This window comes from Canis aureus, chromosome 1, assembly GCF_053574225.1.
Source record: "Canis aureus isolate CA01 chromosome 1, VMU_Caureus_v.1.0, whole genome shotgun sequence".
NCBI lineage: Eukaryota > Metazoa > Chordata > Mammalia > Carnivora > Canidae > Canis > Canis aureus.
This window is the reverse complement of record NC_135611.1, coordinates 118,916,356-118,938,170: the sequence shown is the minus strand read 5'-3', so window position 1 is coordinate 118,938,170 and position 21,815 is coordinate 118,916,356. Positions and strand designations below refer to the sequence as shown.

The window sequence follows — 21,815 nt, the reverse complement described above, 5'->3', positions numbered from 1 at the left end:
AGTCACTATGGTGAATTAATTTTGACAAGAAGAGGGTTGAGGGGATCTTCTGGGGTTGATACAAATGATCTGTATCTTGAGCGTGGTGGTAGTTACACAACTATATCAATTAATCAACACCAATTTATTTGAAGGCTTTTAACTGTGCGTTTCACTGTCTATAAATTTTGCCTCAGTAAAAATTTTATTTTATAAGGTGATCGATCACTCTGATGGGTGATGTGAGAGGAGGGGAAGATGAGCCTGGTGATGTGCTTTTCTTTTTTTTTTTTTTTTAAGATTTTATTTATTTATTCATGAGAGACACAGAGAGAGAGAGGCAGAGACACAGGCAGAGGGAGAAGCAGGCTCAAGCAGGGAGCCCGATGTGGGACTCGATCCCCCGTCTCCAGGACCACGCCCTGAGTTAAAGGCAGTTGCTTTAACCACTGAGCCACCCAGGTATCCTTGTGCTTTTCATTTTAAGCCCTTTGGTATTTCTTAAAATTTATAAAACCTGTGTATGGATTCCTTTAAATTCTTTAAGTTTTGGGAAGGAAAACACATTCAAATTTGAAGCTTCTTATTATCATTGCTTCATAGAAGACAGAAGGCATGAAGAAATCTCCTATTTGGGAAAGTATGGTTTACATTCTCCAACCCCCACACCCCACACCCGCCAGCCAGACCACTCACTGGTCAGGGAGACCCTGGGGAGATCTAGAGGCAGGGTCTCAAGTCAAAAGACAAGCTCTTGAAAGCCACTATAGAAACAAAGTTGTAATCACTTACTCCCTTTTGTGAGGCTACTGTACCAAACACATAATCTCTAAAAGAGGAAAGTCAAAATCTCAAAAGCTTCCTTTTTTCAAATGCTAAAGCTTATTTGCATATCAAAATTGCCTGGGGACAGTAAGCAGAATTAGAAAATTAAGGAATTACATTAGAAGGAACAGAAAGAAGTAGGACAAATGTGTAGAAGTGTAGAGCTACTCCCTCCCCTCTGTCACCAAAAAGCTGGTTTCGAGTTTAAATCAACCACCCAGTAATGTTCATAAAGAGCAAGACTTTGAATATCACAGCTGTTGAATTTTGATAATACTATTAGCACAAATGTATTTGCTAACTCAATGACAAACAAATCTTTTTCATTAAAAAATATACATCTGTACAGCATTACTCCCTCTAGTGGATCTAAAAAAAACCCCATATTTAAATAGTGATTTCATCTCTTTGGGAACAATAGTAAAAGAAATTTCCGTAAGTCGCTCTAATCGGTGGTTATTTTAATGGTCACTACAGCGAATTAATTTTGCTTTCTTGTATAGTCTGCTTTTTTTCCCATTCCCTATTCTCTAAGAAAAAGGTACCGAACATTTATCTGAATAATTAGGCACACATAAATCAGAAAAGGATGGACATTTCAAATACTACTCACGAGGATAAAAACTTGAAAACTACTGAAGGTTGTATTATACTCAATATAAATCATAAATATTCAAAGAATTTTACAGTCACTTTCGAGTAAAGCGCAACTCCAAGAGCCATTTCAACAGCCCATTCACCCGGTGTCACCACAGAGTGCTCAAAATTGGGTTACCCATCATTTTGTAATAAGAAATAATTCAAGTGCCCTATCTACTTATTTTTATAAAGCAAAATTTCAGATATAATCTAATTAGTCACTAGACCCTCAAATCTCAAATGCTGTTTAGAAGTTTTTTTGTAAACACTTTGTCATGCCATGACTCCTATTTTGCATCTGGGGACACATATATAACATGTAAGTTACAAAATGACATGTTTTCGTTGGCATGGCTTCTGTTTCTAGACATCTGAGTTCTGCAACTCAATTAGTCACAGACACCACTGCCAGGGAACGGGTCCCTTAAAGAGAGCAAAAGATAATGACATTCAGTCGAACTGATCTCTATAGCCTAACCTAAGTGAAATTTTAATAACCAGACAGCAAACCCTGTGCTTCGATGATTGGGGAGTAGTTTTACTATTGCAAATAACCGAACGGGATTTCAGAGATCTTTTCAAAATGAAGAATTTTTAGAAGTGCAGGCTCTTACAGAAGTGAATTTCGGTAAAATATTGATGACAAGGCTTCCTATGCCTAAGAAATAACATTTAATGGCAGGCAAAGAGATACATTTCCCACCAAAATCGAATGCCACTGCCATTAACAGCCCCACAGAGGCTCAGCTACCTAAAATGGAAATGAAAATATAATGTATGGAAATATTCTCTTAGAAAAACTCCTTAAGGCTTCACATGTATTAATGTATTAGTTTGCAAACATTAAGATCAAAGCCAAAGCAACAAATACATCCTAAAAAGTTTTTCGTCAGATTTTTATTAACGATATACAAGTAGCAGGACATAAAAAATTAATAGACTCAAGCCTTGAAATGTCAAACCCAATGATCTCTAGCCATGCTCACCTCCTTTGCTTTTTGTTTCAGCATTGATGGCTCCGGGTCTTCTTGCCTGGAGCGACTCTACATGGTTAAAAAAGGAGAAAGAAAAGGTTAACAGATGGTTTAAGAGCCCCTCATCTGTTGCAGTTAAGTCAAAAAATAGCAGAGGAAGGAGAATAGGAGCCAAGGTGTCGAAAACGCGAGGCCTAAATTCATTGACGTGTAATTTCAAGCCTTTAGGCTTACCCAATAAGCTGTTAAATATTCAGTTTTAAATAAAATCTACTGTAGGTTTAAAAAAATCCACCCACTTTACTTATAATATTGCTAACTCTTAAAGTTTAAAAACAAGTTTCTACTCTTTTTCAAGTATTTAGGATGCTGTACACCGAATGTCCCCACACACCCTCACCCCAGGCCTTCTATATGATTCCATGCCCCCAAACCTTTTCTTTCCAGGAGGCCAACTCATCCAACAGAGAGGCAGCCATTATAAAGCAGAGAAAGAAATGTGCGTGATGAACATTTCCCGCTTCCTGGATCCCAAAATATCCTCAGTGCCAAGCTTTCAGTCCCTAAATCTCTTGGACAATGAAATCAATCCTTAATTGCTAAGAATCTGTACCTGGCTATAGCGGAAATATGCCAGCAACGTGCAGTAGGATTCCCTCCCTCCATGTTGTTTAGCATGTGCTGACATACTTAGGGCCTAAAGAGCTGTGTGAGGAAAAAATAAAAAAATAAAAAATATTTGACCCGAAAATACAAGAAATAACAAGTGCTGGCAAGGATGTAGAGAAAAGGGAACACTTGTGTTGGTGGGAATGCAAACTGGTGCAGCCACCATGGAAAACAGTATGGAGGTTCCTGAAGAACTTAAAAATAGACCTCTGATCCAGCAATTCCACTTCTGGGTATTTGTCCCACAAAAATTAAAACACTATCTTGGAAAGATATCTGCACCCCCATGTTCAAGGCAGCACTACTTACAATGGCCAAGATATGGAAACAACCTAAATGCCCATCAGTGGAGGAGTGGATGCTATTATATAATATTATCCTATTATATATATTATGTATATACATATATATAATGGAATATGATTCAGTTGTGAAAAAGAATGAAATCTTCCCATTGGTGACACATGGATGGACCTTGAAGTCATTATGCTAAGTGAGGTAAGTCACACAGAAAAGCAAATAGCATTTCTGATCTCATTAATATGTGGAATCTTTTTTTTTTTTTTAAGATTTTATTTATTTATTCATGAGAGACACAGAGAGAGAGAAAGGCAGAGACACAGGCAGAGGGAGAAGCAGGCTCCATGCAGGGAGCCTGATGCAGGACTCGATCCTGGGGCTCTAGGATCAAGCCCCAGGCCAGAGGCAGGTGCTAAACCGCTGAGCTACCCAAGGATCCCCTTATATGTGGAATCTAAAAAAAGATACAAAAAAACCTCATAGATATAGATGACAGATTAGTGGTTGCCAGAGAAGGAAGTGAGGGTTGAAGAACTGGGTCAAGGGAGTCAAAAGGAACAAACTTCTGGATGTAAAATAAATAAGTCATTATAAAATAAATAGAGCATGGCAACTATAGATCATAATACTATATTGCATATTTGAAAGTTGCTAAAAGAGTGGGTCTTAAAATTTCTCATCACAAGAAAAAGGAATTCTGTAGCTGTGTACGGTGACAGATGTTAATTAGATTTATGGTGGTGACCTCTTCATAACATATACAACTATCAAATCATTACGCTGTACACCTCAAACTAATATAATGTTGATGTCAATTGTATTTTCATAAAAATAATGTTTTTAATTACCCAAGAAATATTTGACTTGATCTTTCAAGAGAAAAAAATTGACCTGGTTCTAATATATATTTATTAGCAACACATTTTAAACAGACAGAATGAAGAATAACTATGGTAAAGCCAAAACACACCCACTTGAACAGAGAACAATGGCAGAGACCACCATCAGAGGGACCTGAATGTGGACACTGACACCAGTGTGGAGTTCTGTTGGGAGGGGAGAAGCTTCACCATTTGCAGATGCTAACAGGGGCTCCTACTCTCCCTAGAGAGGAGCCCCAAGCTGCCCCATGATGGCTACCAATGCCTGCCCCCAGTCCTGCCTGCAGGACTGGACCCTCCCCACCAAATACACAACTTCTGATGTAGCAACACACATGCTAGCTTTTCCTTCTTTGGAAATCTGTACCAGATTCCCCAGTTACCCGGATCTGCTCCTTGTTTCATCACTCCCTCCTTCTTGCCATCCCCCGAACCTCCTTGCTTTGCCACACGAAATGGGTGGGAAAAAGAATAAACTGAAAAGAGGGGAGTAAGGAGGAGAAATAAGAAACAAGGTCATCATTGGCACTTGAAGAAGGGAAAGGATGTTAATAAAAAAAAAGAAGGCATAAGTCAGCAGTCTTGGAGAGTGATAGTGTGACCCAGCTGGGGAAGTGGATTCGGCAGCTGAGCTGTGCTAAGGACCCGCTTGTAGTTTGTGGTCATATAATTAAAGTAGGGTCAAGTTAGTGGTATTGGGGGAGGAGGTGGGACAAGGGATTGGAGGGTTCTAAGAAGAATGTAGTTATGGACCACACACATAGCTCTATTTCTAGTTACCTAATAAGGGATTTAAGTTAAATGGGCAGAGAAATTGTCTCCAGGAAGTGGAATTATGGGTAGCCTTTGCTAACCTCTTTTATATTTCTCAGGGTATTCTTAAGATTTTGCAAAGAGCATGTATTTCCTTTTATAAACAGATAAAAACAATAAAGCTATCTAAAAAACAAATAAAAAAAATTAAAAATCCAGCAAAATGAGGTTTTGTTAGGAAAGAAAGCAACTAACCCAATTTCCTATAGGAAAAAAATGCTGCCCTAAATTTGGTTGCTTCCTTGACTATTAATTTGGATATTTAATGATAACCCTCTTCAACAGGAAAAATAGTAATGAATCACTTGGGGAAAATGAAGAAAAGCACAGTACTGGAAAAACACACCCACGAACATATCTGCAAAGCTACTGAAAACATAACAGAACATCGACAGGGCCCATGTGTCCTCTTTGGAGATTTCCAGGTGAAATGGTTGGAGATCATCTTCCAGTCGTCCCTGGAAGGTGGTGTCAAGGGGAAGAATTCCCCATCAGGTCAGTCTATGATATAATAGAACAGGGCACGTGGGTGTCTCAGTCGGTTAAGCGTCTGCCTTTGGTCCTGGTCGTCCTGGGGTCCAGTCCCACATCTGGCTCCATGCTCAGTGGGGAGCCTGCTTCTCCCTCTGCCCCTCCCCCATTCATGCACACATGTGCGCTCGCTCGCTTGCTCTCTCTCTCTCTCCCTCTCTCTCCAATAAATAAATAAAATCTGTAAAAAAAAAAAAATTAGAGTGAACAGCAAGGGCAACGTTGAAAGTTTGATGACACTCAGAAACCCATGCAAGGGCTGCAGTCTGTTGTGCGCAGCCCACTCTGCTCTGTGAAGACGAGGACAGGGGGGCCCCAGAGCCCCTTCCTTGTCACATGGCAGGCTGAGCACAGGAGTCTGATTTGGCAGGGAATGTGGTGCCTCTAGCTTTCTAGGCCCTGAAGGCCAGCGGCAAGTGGGAGTCCTGCTAGCCCTGGGCAGCCATTCCAGCTGGTGGCTGGTGCTCTGGAAAGGCCCTCTCTGTCAGCCATAGTTGCTTCATCTAAAAATCAAATCTTCCTCAAGAGCCAGTGTTGTGGAGACTCAACGTCTCCAGACTTGATTGAGTGTGACAAGAAGGACCAACCTGTAGGCTTTGGAAGGGAAAGGAAAAAAGGAAAAGGGGGAGGGGGGAATCCCTGTGTACGAGATATACCACACTTGGGCTAGTTTTCACTAAATCCCAGCTTTTGATTCTTGTCGGAAGACAGGGGGAAGGTAGTTGACTGAAAGACCTCTTGCCTCCTCCCACTTTAAATTTTAGGGATGATAAATTACCATGAAATTAATTTAGTTTTACTATTACACTTTGACTGTGAGGCCTGAACCAAGGACATTTTTCTGTCAAAGTCTTTGTAGATGTAACATTTTGTATGCCTGAAATATATCTGCATATAATCCTAATATTGGGAAAATCTATTAATATTTTGTAAAATGACATGTCTGGTATAGCGTCTGGCTTTTTCTGGAGGAAGAGAATATAATCCTACAAAGCAGTAGAAATTCTGCTGAGCACAGGCATGACAGATACACTAATCCCACTGGGTTGAGGTCTTCATGAATGGGAAGTTATTGTTTGAAAAGGTAATTTCTGATATAATTAGAAATTGGAGGGCAGGGTCCTAAGACTCTATAAAAAACATGTTTCTGAGTACTTTGTTTTTTACTCAGAAAAAAAAAAAATTCATTCCTAAAGCCACTCCAGCTGGCATGAAGACCATAAACCAGGGTTTCTCTCTGGGATTTTGTGATAATCAGGTTCAGCACATTCCAGAATGGTGCTTGTTTCAGACACTTGGCAACTATATGAGGTTGGTAAAAGTGAGGAGGAATTTTGCTTTGCCTGACCTCATTTAAGAATGAGAATACACATTTCTTTAGAGTTTGAAACCCTCAGTGTTCACGCTTTAATCTTTCAAACTCCCACCTTCCCAGGGCACCCTCGGCTTTCATCAGTGCTTTTCTCATAGTCATGCCTCTTTATAGTTTTATAATTTTTTTAAAGGTAATACGAGAAGAGTTTAAGGCATTGGTATCCATTTTTCATTAAATAAAGTGTCAAAACTCCTGATACTGTGCTATAGAGTTGCCATCATGCCAACAGTTTCAATTTTAAACCCATTTCCCCCATTCTGATGACATTAGAACTTCACCCTTGGCACTATTACCTTATAACTTTCATTTTTAATTAAAGAAGTTAAATTGGCAACAGAAAACACTTCGCTTTCACATTAGCTTTGTTAATAAAAAGTGAAAGTTAAAAGCAGAGTACCTGTGGATAAAAATCTAGTTCCAAGCTCCAGTTTCTCCTTTATCTCATGAAGTCAGTATGTTAAAAGAAAAAGGGAAGATAAACATATTTTTAAACTAACTATTTTGGCTAATTCCTAGTCTAGAAACTAGAACATATATTTCTATTCAGCAAAAAATTCAAAGTTCTACAGATACTCTGCAAAATGGTTAAATAATTAGTAAAGAAAGGTAGCAAAAATCCCAAAGAAAATGAAAGAAAAAGAATTATTCTCAAAAAAACAAAACAAAACAAAGAGCCCCCAAACAAACACAGTAGATATTGATGCATAAGAAGGAAAACCTGCAATTATCAAATCTAACTAAAGAACGAATGTTAAGGTATGAAAGCAATATCTACTGTAAAATGTTTTTACCATAGTGAACAAATCAAAATATTTTTGTTTGGCTAACATAAAGAGAGGGGAAAATCTGGATGTCTTCTTTATCAGTTATCAAATATATATATCTTCTAAAACTGGAGAAAAGCTCTATTTCAAACAAGTTGAAAAAACAAAACACCGGATTTCTAATCAATTCTCTTAGACTTCATTCTTCTATTTAATAGTACCCCATTACCAACCAACCAACCAACCAATCCTAAAAGTTTAAAATGGAACTAAGAAACCAACAATCATACTAACCAAAGAAAGCAAGAAAAACAGTCGAAGTTTGAACAAAGCACAATTTTATTAGAATTCATGAAAGAAAGAGAACTGACCATCTCCTCTCTTTCTTAAGATCACAATAAAATTGTAAAATAATTTAAAACAAAAGCATAAGTTCATGAAGACAAAGAGAACTGAAAAAAAGCACCTGTAGATGAACGTGTCAACTGTCAACAAATGTTTAAAAGACAAAGCAGAGGGAATCCCTGGGTGGCTCAGTGGTTTAGCACTGCCTTCAGCCCAGGGTGTGATCCTGGAGTCCTGGGATCGAGTCCCACGTCGGGCTCCCTGCATGGAGCCTGCTTCTCCCTCTGCCTGTGTCTCTGCCTCTCTCTCTCTGTGTGTGTCTTTCATGAATGAATAAATAAACTCTTAAAAAATAAATAAATAAAAGACAAAGCAGAGCAAGGAAGTCTGGTTCCAGTAAGCTAGAAAAGTATACTTCACTCTGTCCCTCCCACTGAAGGCAGCTATGAAATGTAGACAGAATGCATGAATCAGCTATTTGAGGACTCCGAGAAAGAAATGATAGACTGAGGAAAAAAGAACATAGTTTGAAGTACCATCAAGCAACTTATTTTTTCCTTCCAGTAGCCCCTAATCTAGTTGCAGCCCAGCTGGAAACTGGAATGGTCGTTGGTGCAGAGAATGCTCCAGGACATGCCCCCTTGTTCTGGTTTGAGGAACAGGAAAGGAGGCTGCTAACACTCAGCATAAGTGTGAGAAATAATGCCTTTTTTTTTTTTTTTTTTTTTGGTTCACCATTTCCTTCTGCCTCAGCCGGGTGCATGGAAGAGCTAGCTGGATAAAGCTTCCACTTTCTGACCCCAGAGGATTGAAAAAGACATACCCAGGAAACATAAAAGTATCTGACTGTCAAGAGGCAGAAGCAGGAAAAAGCAACCCCAGAAAGTTATTCATGAACTCCTGGAGAAATCTCTGAGTGGTACATGCATGCATCTAACCCTAAACCGTCTATGGTAGACTGGGGGAAGGGAACAGCAGGATACACCACAGTCCGAGTCCCAGACTGGTGGTGGTAGTGTGTACCTGGGACAGATCCAAGAGCACTGCAAAGGCTTTGCAAATGGAATTGACATTAGAGCCATAACCCATAGATCTGACTGGAACTTGCAGCCTAAATTCAACCAGGTAGGTAAATGTTTAATATATAAGATAACTATAACACAAAATGGGGAAGGATAATAAGACCCATATGGTGGTAACTTTTTTTTCAATATCTTCCTGAAGTATTAAATATTGATTCTAAACAGACTGAAAAATTAAGCAATTTTTATTGTCATCCCTAGAGCAATGAAACCTAAGAGATGCTAACAAAAACAAAAGAGAGCAGCTAAAATGAAATACTAAAAAAATTTAAATATTACATGAATATTCACAGCAACTTTATTTATAATAGTCAAAATTTGAATCAGCCTAGATGTTCTTCAACAGGTGAATGGTTAAACTAACTCTGGTCCCTACATACTATGAAATATTACTCAGCAATAACAAGGAACTAACAATACAGGTAACGACTTGGATGAATCTCCAGAAAATTGTGCTGAGTGAAAAAATGCCAACTCCAAAGGCTATATATTTTATTATTTCATTTATATAACATTTTTGAAATAAAATTTTAGAAAGGGAGGAAGATTAGTGGTTGCTAAGGATTAGGGCGGGATAGCCAGAGGAAAGTCAATATGCTTATAAAAGGGAAACACAAGGGATCCTTGGACTTCTTATGTTGTTGGAACTGTGCAGTATATTGACTGGGGTGGTGGATACACAAATATATGCAGGTGATTCAGTTGTCTAGAACTTAATACACACATATACACAAATGAACATAAGTGAAACTGGGGACATCTGAACAACCTAGAGGGCTGTATTAATGCCAATAGCCTGATTATATTATACCAGTTTTGCAAATGTTACCACTGGGGAAATTGAACAAACTGTACAAAGGATCTCTTTGTATTATTTCTTATAACTGCATGCCAGACTAGTTAGTTTGATTAAATTTTCACTTAGAAATTTTTAAATGGGTCAGCCCAGGTGGCTCAGCGGTTTAGTGACGCCTTCCGCCCCGGGCGTGATCCTGGAGACCCAGGATCGGGTCCCACGTCGGGCTCCCTGCATGGAGCCTGCTTCTCTCTCTGCCTGTGTCTTTGCCTCTTTCTCTCTCTCTGTGTCTCTCATGAATAAATAAATAAAATCTTAAAAAAAAAAAGAAAAGAAAAAGAACATTTTAAAAGTTTAACCCAAAAGAAGACAGGAGGGATCCCTGGGTGGCGCAGTGGTTTAGCGCCTGCCTTTGTCCCAGGGCGCGATCCTGGAGACCTGGGATCGAATCCCACCTCGGGCTCCCGGTGCATGGAGCCTGCTTCTCCCTCTGCCTATGTCTCTGCCTCTCTCTCTCTCTCTCTGTCTCTCTCTCTCTCTCTGTGTGACTATCATAAATAAAAAAATAATAATAATAATAAAAGAAATAACAAAAGAAGACAGGAAAGCATAAGCAAAGGAAATAAAAACACAAAGAACATACAGAAAACAATAAAATGATAGGCCCATCAAAATATATTATTAATTATATTAAATGTAAACAATGTAGGGGTGCTTGGGTGACACAGTCGGTTAAGCATCCAACTCTTGGTTTTGGCTCAGGTCATGATCTCATGGTATGAGTTTGAGCCCCGAGATGGGCGCCACACTGGGCATGGAGCCTACTTAAAAAAAAAAAAAAAAAAAAAAGGAATAAATTAGAAAAAGTAGAGCAAAATAACTACAAATCAAACAGCAGGAAGGAAATAATAAAATTAGAGCAGAAATCAATGAAACTGAAAAGGAAAAAGGTAGAGAAAATCAATGAAATCAAAACTGGTTCTTTGAAGCAAGTAATAAAACTAATAAACATCTAGCAAGACATGCCAAAATAAGAAGAAGATACAAATTACCAATATCAGGAATGTAACAGAAGATATCACTACAGACCCCACAGACATTAAAATAATAGTATGGGAATACTAGGAACAACTCTACACACAGAAATGCAACAACTTAGATAAAATGATCCAATTTTTGAAAACCATAAATTATCTAAACTCACTCAAGATGAAATAGATACTTTCTTTTTTAAAAATTTTATTTATTAATGAGAGACACACAGAGAGGCAGAGGAAGAAGCAGGCTCCACGTAGGGAGCCTGATGCGGAACTCAATCCCAGGACTCCAAGATCGTGACCTGAGCCAAAAGCATACGATCAACCACTGAGCCACCCAGGTGCCCCTGAAATAGATATTCTGAATAGTAAAAAATTGAATGCATAGTTTTACACTTTTTCCAGGAAAATAAAATCTCCAGGATCAGATGATTTCATTGGTGAATTCTAACAAACATTCAAAGAGGAAACAATACCAATACCACTCTTTTCCAGAATATGGAAGAAGGACTACTTCTCCTTTTATGAGACTAGCATTACCCTAATACCTAAGTTTGACAAAAGCAGTATAAGAAAACTACGGTCCGGGATCCCTGGGTGGCGCAGCGGTTTGGCGCCTGCCTTTGGCCCAGGGAGCGATCCTGGAGACCCGGGATCGAATCCCACGTCGGGCTCCCGGTGCATGGAGCCTGCTTCTCCCTCTGCCTGTGTCTCTGTGCCTCTCTCTCTCTCTGTGACTATCATAAATAAATAAAAATTAAAAAAAAAAAAAAAAGAAAACTACGGTCCAATATCCCTTATGAGCGTACTTCTAAAAATCCTCAATAAAATATAAGCAAATGAGGGTCACCTGGGTGACTCAGTCAGTTAAGCATCTGCCTTTGGCTCAGGTCATGATCCCAGGGTCCTGGGATCAAGCCACCATTGGGCTCCCTGCTCCACAAGGAGCCTGATTCTCCCTCTTCTTCTGCCTGCCGTTCCCCCTGCTTGTGCTCAAGTGTGCGCTCTCTCTCTCTCTGTATCAAATAAATAAATAAAATCTTAAAAAATATATTAGCAAATGAAATACAAAATATATAATATATAAATATACAAAATATATTAAAAGACTAATAACACCACAATCAAGTGAGTTTATCCTGGGCATCATGGCTGGCTTAATATTTGAAAATCAATATAATCCACCATTTCAACCACCAAACATTTAAAACCACACAATCATATCAATTGGTGTAATCATATCAATTGGTACAGAAAAAGCATTTGACAAAATTCAACATTAATTTATTTTTAAAACGCTCAACAAATTAGGATCAGAAGAGAACATCGTTAGCTTGATAAAAGGCTTCTACCAAAAAAATATTTTTTTTTAAGATTTATTTATTTGTTTATTTTAGAGAGACAGCATGAGGAAAGGAGAGAGGCAGAGGTGGAAGAGGAGGAGAGAAAGAATCCCAAGCAGACTCCCTGCTGAGCATGGAGCTCTAGGCAGGGCTCAATCTTACCACCCTAAGATCATGACCTGAGACAAAACCAAGAGTCAGATGCTTAACAAACTGAGTCACTTAGGTGCCCCCCCCAAAAAAAAAATTTTTTTAAGTGATTGTCATACTTAATTGTGAAAGAATGAATATTTTCCCAAAGCATTGGAAAAAGTCAAGGATGTCCACTCCCACCACTGCTAGTCAACATTATACAGAAGGTTCTAGCCAGGGCCATTAGATAGAAAATGAAGAGGCATTCAGTTTGCAAAAGAAGTAAAACTATATTTATAAATGAGATGATTATATAGAAAAATCCAAGTAATCCACCAAAAACTTTAGAACTAGTAAATAAATTCAGCAAGGTTGCAAGATACAAGATCAATATACAAATTCAATTGTATATTGTACAGTATATGTTCATATTCTAGCAATGGACAATCCCCAAATGAAATTAAGAAAGTAATGCTATTTGCAATACCATCAAAAAGAGAATAAAATACTTAGGAAGGAATTCAATACACTAAGTGTAAAAGTTGTACTCTGAAAACTACGAAACATAGTTTAAAGAAATTTTTAAAAACCTAAATAAATGAAAAGATATCCCATGCTCATGGATTGAAAGATAGTATTTAAGTCCTACCTATTAATATGTTCATACATTTATATGAAATACGTTAAGACAGCAACACTTCCCAAGTTGATCTACATTTTAGTGCAATCCCCATCAAAAGTCCAACTGAATTTTTTGCATACGTTGATGTTAATCCTAAAATTCATATGGAAATTCAAGGGACCTAGAATAGCCAAAATAATCTTGAAAAAGAAAAGCAAAGTTGGAAGATTCACACATTCTGACCTCAACTGCAAAATAATGACAATCAAGACAATGTGATACTGACACAAAGACAGACATAACCATCAATAGAATAAAATTAAAAATCCATCAATAAGCCCTCCCATTATAAAAAAAAAAATAAGAATAAGCCCTCCCATTTACAGTCAATTTATTTTCAACAAGGGTGCTGAGACAATTCAATATGGAAAGAATAGACCTTGGGCAGCCCCAGCAGCTCAGCGGTTTAGCACCGTCTTCGGCCGGGGTATGATCCTGGAGACTCGGGATCGAGTCCCACGTTGGGCTCCCTGCATGGGGCCTGCTTCTCCCTCTGTCTGTATCTCTGCCTCTCTCTGTCTCTCTGTGTGCCTCTCAAGAATAAATAGATAATATCTTTTTTTAAAAAAAAAAGAATAGACCTTTCAACAAATTGTACTGAGACAACTAGATAGCCACCTGAAAAAATGATGAAGTTGGACCCCTACTTCACATCATACACAAAAATTAATTCAAAATGGATCAAAGTTGTAAAATCAAGAGCTAACACTATAAAAATATAGGTGTAAATTTTCACAATCTCAGGTTAGGCAATGTTTTCTTAGATATAACACCAAAAATATTAGCAACAAAAGAAAAAGTTAACTGACCATCAAAATTAAAAGCTCATGTGCTGCAAAGGACACCATATTAAGAAAATGAAAAGACAACCCAAGGAATGGAAGAAAATATTTGCAAATCATATATCTTATAAGGGACTCCTATCTAGGACATATAAAGAACTCATAACTCAACAACAATAACAACCTAATTAAAAAATAGGGAAAAGATCTGAATGATTTAGCGACTCAGGAAAAAGTTTTTTCAGTTTCTTATAAAGTTAAACATACTCTTAACAATATGACCCAGCTATCCACTTCTATGCATTTACTCTAAAGAAATAAAGACATGTACTCAGACAAAACTCTGCATATAAATGTTTGTAGCAGGTCCATTCCTAATTGTCAAAAACAGGAGACATCCCAAATGTCTTTCAATAAACTGGTACGTCCATAAAATGGAATACAATTCACCAATAAAAAGATACAAACTATTGTCATATGCAACAACTTGATGAATCTCAAAGGAATCATGTAGAATGAAAGAAGCCAGTCTCAAAAGGTTATATGTGTATGATTCTATTTATAGGACATTGTCAGAAAGAGAAAGGATGGAGAGAGGTTCTGAGTACACATGATAAGAATCTAAGATATTTTAAAATTCATAGAACTTTACATACCCCCAAAAAAGTCTGTTTTGCTGTATGTTCATTTAAAAAAATTAAGCAGATATATGAGCTGAAACTGACCAAACAGATAGAAGAGAAATACAACCCAAAGTTCCTGCAGAGGGATACATAGCTAAAAAGTGAGCTAATCCTATAGAACCTCAGAGAAACTCAGGATGTGGTCGAAAGCACTAGCCGAGAGAGGCTAAAAATACGGTGAAAGTCTTTTAAGAAGGGATTGATATCCTAAACCACCTATTCCTTTTCATCAGTATGTTTTATATGTCTCATATTTCAGGGGAATTTTTGAGGAACAATTAAAGAATCAAAGAGAGCCCTTGGATAACTCAAATATGATTAAAATTAAAAACTCAATCTATAGACTAGATGTTTGAATCAAAGGTTTCCATAATATGAGAATAAAAGAAAGAGAAAAAAATAGGAGAATTTTCAAAAACAGATCAATCTAGATTTAGAAACTATCACAGACAATGCCAGAAAATTTTCCAAAACTAAAAAACAATGAGTTGGCAAATTAAAACAGCCCCCAGAGAGACCAGCACAATAAATGAAATGGTACTTGTTCCAAGACATAGCCCTTCTAAAATTTCAGAAATCCAGGGACTAAATGAAGATTGTAAGAAAAATGGGTCGCAGAAAGTAGAGTCTGAATGGCATCGGATTTCTTACTAGCACCATCAGCTTTCCATTATCGCTGTTGAGTAGTCTGCTGTCCACCTAATACTGTTGTTTCATGCAACTTGTCTTTTATCCTTGGCTACCTTTAAGATCTTAAAGATCTCTTTGTATTTGATCACCTGCTGTTTTACCATGATGGATCTCAAGAATAGGGTCTTTAAAAAAAAATGTATCCCATTTGGTATTTATTATGATTCCTAAATGTGAGCTTTCATGTTTTTCACAAATTCTAGAAAATAGGATGCCGTTACTCCTTCATTTCTCTATTCTCTTTTTATTTACCTATTATTCCATTGAAGCACATCATAGACATTCTTACCCCATCTTTCATGTCTGTTCGCCCTCCTTCATCCTTTCTTCCTTATTTCTCTGTAGTGTTTTCTCTGTTCACTAGTTCTGTATTCAGGTTTGTCTAATCTCTTCAATTCATAGGGGTTTTTTTTAATTTTAGTGATTATATTTTTTATTTTTAAAAGTCCTATCTGAATTTTATTCAAATCTGTCTAATCTTTTCCCATGCTTATGATTTTGTTACCTTCTTTTAGTTCTTTAAACATGAAAGCATATTTATTTCATTTTGTATATCTTATTATTTATAGTATCTGAAGTCTTTGGGGACCAAATTTCTACTCTTTGTTGTTTCTCTTAATCCTTATTCATGATGACATGGTTGCTTGTGTTTGTCTTGATTTTTCAGTATCAATTTGTGTTCATCAGGCCTTTTCCATGGAGATTCCATGAAGCCTGTGTTGGGGGCGTATTCCTGCAGAGAAGACCTCTGTTTTCTCCTTCCAGGCATCTGAGGACACTCCCAACCCAGGACCACTTTACATTAATTTCTTGGCTTGGGGGCTCTGGACTATGCAAGAGCTATAAGTCAAACCTTATGGAGCTGATCTGAGATTATAAATTATCAGGAGAGGGGGATCCCTGGGTGGCGCAGCGGTTTAGCGCCTGCCTTTGGCCCAGGGCGCGATCCTGGAGACCCGGGATCGAGTCCCACGTCGGGCTCCTGGTGCATGGAGCCTGCTTCTCCCTCTGCCTGTGTCTCTGCCTCTCTCTCTCACTGTGTGCCTATCATAAAAAAAAAGTTAAAAAAAAAAATAAAATAAAAAATAAATTATCAGGAGAGGTTTCATTTTCTGGCTCCATCCAGAGCCCAGGCTGAGAAAAATACATTTCCTTGTCAGATCATCTCTTTAACTATGCAGATATTGGTCTAGATCACCCCTACCATGACCACATAGAAGTATAGCCCTGTGGGGTTTATTATGTGGGGTCTCCATTCAAACACTTCATTGCCCAGAAGCCAAGGTCTTTGCAGGCATGTAACAGGTATACCCCAAGTCTCTAGGGAACTAGAAATTATCAAACAACCTTAGATGGCCAGTTCATAATAAAAGGATCCCAGGATATCTAGTCTGTCATATTGCTGGAAATGAAAGTAATCTTTTCACTTTCTCTAGCTTTCAAATGCAGGACTGTTGAATGTGTCCGAGTGAGACAAAATCATCTTCTTATACAGGAAAGTACAACTTGACATTTGGGATTTGAGCCCCAGTCTTTATTTAATGAAACTACTGTTTCTTGTAACCAAGAAACATCTATCTGAAGTTCAACAATTCCTACCATTTCATTTTGTTGTATGTTTCACATTACATTCAAGCAAAATTAAATGTATGGCCTTTAATTTTTAAATAGTAATTACAATATGATCCAAGTTAATGAACATATCTCTCTCTTTCTACACTTGTTTTTGTAGATATGCATACAGTGTGGAATTGAAGAATCTTCACTGAATATTATTACAGAGTAATTTCTGAGTGGTAGGGTATTAACTGACTTCTTAGGTACTTTTTCTGTATTGTTTGATTTCTCTTAATAATGAGTATGTATCTTTATTTAAAAACAAATGAAGTTATTAATCTTTTTAAAAACTTTCTTGACATACAGATGGCCAACAGATATCCAAAAAGATGTTCAACATCACACTAATCATCAGAGAAATGCAAATCAAAACCACAATGAGGTACCCTTCACACCTACTAGAATGATGATCCTCAAAAAACCAAGAAATAACAAGCATTGGTGAAGATGTGGAGAAAAGGGAACTCTTATACACTGTTGATGGGAATGTAAATCCATGCAGCCACTATGGAAAACAGTATGGAAGTTCCTCAAAAAATTAAAAACACAATTACTAGATAATCCAGCAATTTCATTTCTGGGTATTTATCCAGAGAAAACTAAAACACTAATTCAAAAAGATATCTGTACCTCCCATGTTCATTGCAGCACTATTTACAATAGCTAAGATACAGAGACAACTTAAATACCCATCAATGGATAAATGGATAAAGAAGATTTAAAAAACTGGATAATGAAGATATTGTGTGTATACACACACACACACACACACAAACACACACTATGGAATACTATATAGCTATAAGAAGGAACGAAATCTTGGCATTTGTAACTACATGGATGGACCTTGAAAGCATTATGCTAAGTAACATAAGTCAGACAGGGAAAGGCAAATATCAGATGATCTCATTTATATGTAGAATCTTAAAGAAAACCAAAAACACATGAAACGGAAAACAGATTGGTGGTTGGTAGAGCTGTAAGGCTGGAGGGTGAGTGAATGGGTGAGGCGGCCAAAAGAAACAAACTTCCAGTTATAAAATAAATAAATCACGGGGAAGTACTATACAGCAATGGTGACAATAGTTAATAATATTATACTGCATATATGAAAGTTGCTAAGAATAGATCTTGAAAGTCCTCATCACAGGAAAAAGCATTTTGACACTAACATGGTGTTATATGTCAATTACACCTGCAAAAAAAGTTAAAAAAAAATTTGTCTCTAGTTAAAATGATAATTTGAACATATACATCAACTTTGACTCTGAAAACCTTACTAAAATTACAGTAAAGTTCTTTTCTCAGAAAAAGAAGAAGGAGAAGAAGGAGAAGGAGAAGGAGGAGGAGGAGAAGAAGAAGGAGAAGGAGAAGGAGAAGAAGAAGAAGAAGAAGAAGAAGAAGAAGAAGAAGAAGAAAAGGAAGAAGAAGAAGAAGAAGAAGAAGAAGAAGAAGAAGAAGAAGAAGAAGAAGGAGAAGAAGAAGAAGAAATAATAATAATAAACCTGCAAGAAGAGGAAGAGGATGACAACTGAGGGTAACAGCAAACTTTGCGGAGTTGGAAAGCAGGCAGATGAATGACTCATCAGACGCAAGACTGAAACCGGAAACTGAGAACCAACTTCATCTATGCCACACCCCTTTCAAAATCCTTCCATCTGAGCAAATCCCATCCACTCACCACAGGCATCCTTCCTTTGGTCATCATCAATATTTCAGCACACCTTCTTTTACTCTAAAATCCTGATTTTGTGATCCAGATAATTAATAATAATAATAATAATAATAATAATAATAATAATCAGCAACAGCAACCCACCACCAATTGAGCACTTACAAAGTGCCCCAGTATAATACCAAGTCTTTATAAAATGGACAGACTTTGGCATTTAGTGGTTCTCAAATTGTTTCTTATTGTTCGGTATAATTTCCCCAATTTGGGGCCAATTTCTTTAGAGGCAAATTTCTATTTTATCCAGCTCTAAAATTTTTCACAACACCAGACTCCAAATAGGTAACCAATAAGTCCCTAAATTGGATCCATTCATAGACTACGCACCTACGGATGTTCATTAGAGCCACTTAGCCAATGTCCAGCTGGCCATCGGAAATCAAAGGAGCGTGCCTCTGTTGCCTTTTTCGCTCTTGCCACCCCCACATCTGCCAGTTGTCCTGAAGGACAGCAGGTGGTGTATCAGAGGCCCATCTATCTATCTACTGCAGGGTGACCTGCCTAGTTTAACACTTAGCAATCAGACTTCTAAATAGCAATAAGCCCCATGCTGAGTAGGCAACAGATGAAAAAAAAAAAAAAAGATGCCTTTTATGGCACTTCATTATAATGGCTTTATTGCCAAAAGCCATATTAGCAGAAGATGGAAGATTCAATTTATAGAATTTCCTGAATGTCTGTCTGTTCAACAACAGCCTGTTTATGCCCGAGAAGAGATCGGTGCCTGTGGAAAATGTATCTGAAGGACAACCCACAATGCTACTTGCTCTGCCAAGTGAAAGAATGCACATTCTTTTCTTTTTCAAGCCAAAAGGGGGCAAAACTAACCAAATGAATTAGTGCAGCTTGCTCTAAACTTCGGAGTCAAATTGGAACACTGAGAATTAGGGCCACCCCACTCACTATGATGATCTAAACGTCACTTAAGACAATTCAGAGAAATGCCAGAAAAACTTCCTTCTTTGCTTTGACAACAAAAGCAGATGGAAAACTGCTAAAATGGCTCAAGTATGTGGCACTTTTATAACATTTATGTGGCTCTTGAAAAAAATCAGCTTTAATTGACTTTTTGCTTCCCATGTCCTAGTTCTGTCAAAACCTCTTCTGGGTTTTTTAGGGATTTAAATCAGAGAACACACCATTCTGAATATCCCTTTAATTACTAAGATTCAGAAACAATATACTCCTTCTCGAGCCCCTGCCAAAAAGGCAAAGGAAGAAAGGGTAGCAGAAGGAAAAATTATAAATAAAACCTATCTCTAAGATGGCACTGAAAAAGCAAACAAACAGGAATTACATTGGCAATAAATTTTATCAGGTGGCCTGGCACAGCCTCCAGCTCCCCATGTGACCTGGACAATTCCATTAAATCTCTTTGTTTCATATCATCTCCATATGAAGAACAAGGAAGTTAATATACTTCTACCTCGAATACCAAATATTGGAGATAAAGGAGGCCTTGATACAGATCTCATTTACCTGCCTGGGTCTATACATGAGGTCTCATGAAAGACATGTTGTGAAAATAAATGCAACGGGGGCAGTTCTCTAATTCATGCAGGTGTAAGTAATGGGTTTAAAAACAAAGAAACGAAAAATCTTTCATCTTCTCAATGGACAAATTTGACCTTGGGTTAACATTCTAGTTCTATCCCCCTGGAAACCAGATCAAGATGGAACGTCAGCTTGTCCCCAGGCTCTCGCCAGGTGGGGGAAGGGAGGAAAAGAGAATAGGTCCCCAGAGTGGGTAAATAATGGGTCTAAATGTCTAGACCTAAGAAAATCCCCAAGATAGGGGCTTAACAGAATAAAATCATCATACAGATTTTTTAAAGTATGGGTATACCTTAAAATCATTTGTGGAATTTAAGAAATAAAACAAATGAGCAAAGGAGGAGAGAGAGAGAGAAAGACAAACCAAGAAACAGACTCTTAAGTATAGAGAACAAACTGATGGTGACCAGAGTGGGGGTGAACCAGGTGATGGGGATTAGGTGGAGGTGAACCAGGTGATAGGGATTAAGGAGCACACCTGTCACGATAAGCACCAGGTGATGTGTGGAAGTGCCGAGTCACTATACTGTACACTTGAAACTAAGATAATACTATATGTTAACTAACTGGAATTAAAATTAAAAGTTAAAAAAAAACAAAGCATGAAGACACTGTAGTCACTTTCTCATTTTTTCTCTTTTTTAAATCTTTTTATTATAAAATAACTATATTTTGAAAAAGAACAAAAACAAACACCTTGTTACCACCACCAAGGTCAAAATATATCAATGTACCAGCGACCCCAGAAATCCTTCCCTGTGCCTTGTCCCAGTGTCAATACCCTCCTGGTCCCCTAGAGGATCCAACATCCTGGCTTTCTGTAGTAATCACCTTTTGGCGTCCTTTCTTTTTTGGCGATTTTCTCACCAAGTATGCACCTTGTCTTGCCCTTGTTAAAAAAAAAAAAAAAAAAGTAATATGCCCTTTAGATCTCTCTCAACTTTATAGGTCCTTCTCCAACTCTTTCTTTTCACAACAATGTATCTGTTGAAAAACTAGGAGCATTTGACCTGTAGGGTCCTCACAGTCTATTTTGCTGATATTCTTGGTGTAATGCAATATGTCCCTCCATATTTCTTGCAAATTGGCAGCTGTATCTAGACTCAGGTTCAATCTCTCCAGTAATACCATAGGTGGCACGGAAATACCATAGGTCTTTCACTAGGAGACACATAAGGTATAATGATCTCTCTCTTGGTGATGTGAACAGCTGTCAATGCACAATGCCTAAGTCCATTAAAATGGTGATATTCCAATCCTGTCATTTTTTTTAAATTTAAAAAAGATTTATTTATGAGAAAGAGAGAGAGAGAAAGAGAGCACATGAGTGGAGGGAGGGGCAGAGGGAGAGACTCTTCATGTCGACTTCCCACCGGGAGCAGAGCTGAATGCAGGGCTCCATCCCACAACCCATGAGATCATGACGTGAACCGTACACATACACACACACATATATAATATTTTTTAAAAACAAAATAGCTTATGAGTTCATGCTGGAACTCCTTATTTAAACTCAAGACTACTATTTTTTTAAACATAATTTCTTCTATTTACACCCATGTCTCCTGTCTTCTATACTGGGAACACTGG

At 37.7% G+C, this 21,815-nt stretch overlaps 1 long non-coding RNA gene across 8 annotated transcripts in view; it reads right to left on the bottom strand.

The window, feature by feature from the left end:
• LOC144288108 (uncharacterized) overlaps positions 1-21,815 on the bottom strand; it is a 206,241-nt gene that overhangs the window by 44,681 nt on the left and 139,745 nt on the right. For 7 of the 8 annotated variants that reach the window (XR_013356102.1, XR_013356075.1, XR_013356086.1 and 4 more), the window contains exon 7: positions 2,430-2,486. This is a non-coding gene — a long non-coding RNA (uncharacterized LOC144288108). Of the gene's footprint in view, positions 1-2,429; positions 2,487-16,336; positions 16,367-21,815 lie in introns of those variants that run through there. The other variant, XR_013356121.1, reaches the window with a different exon arrangement.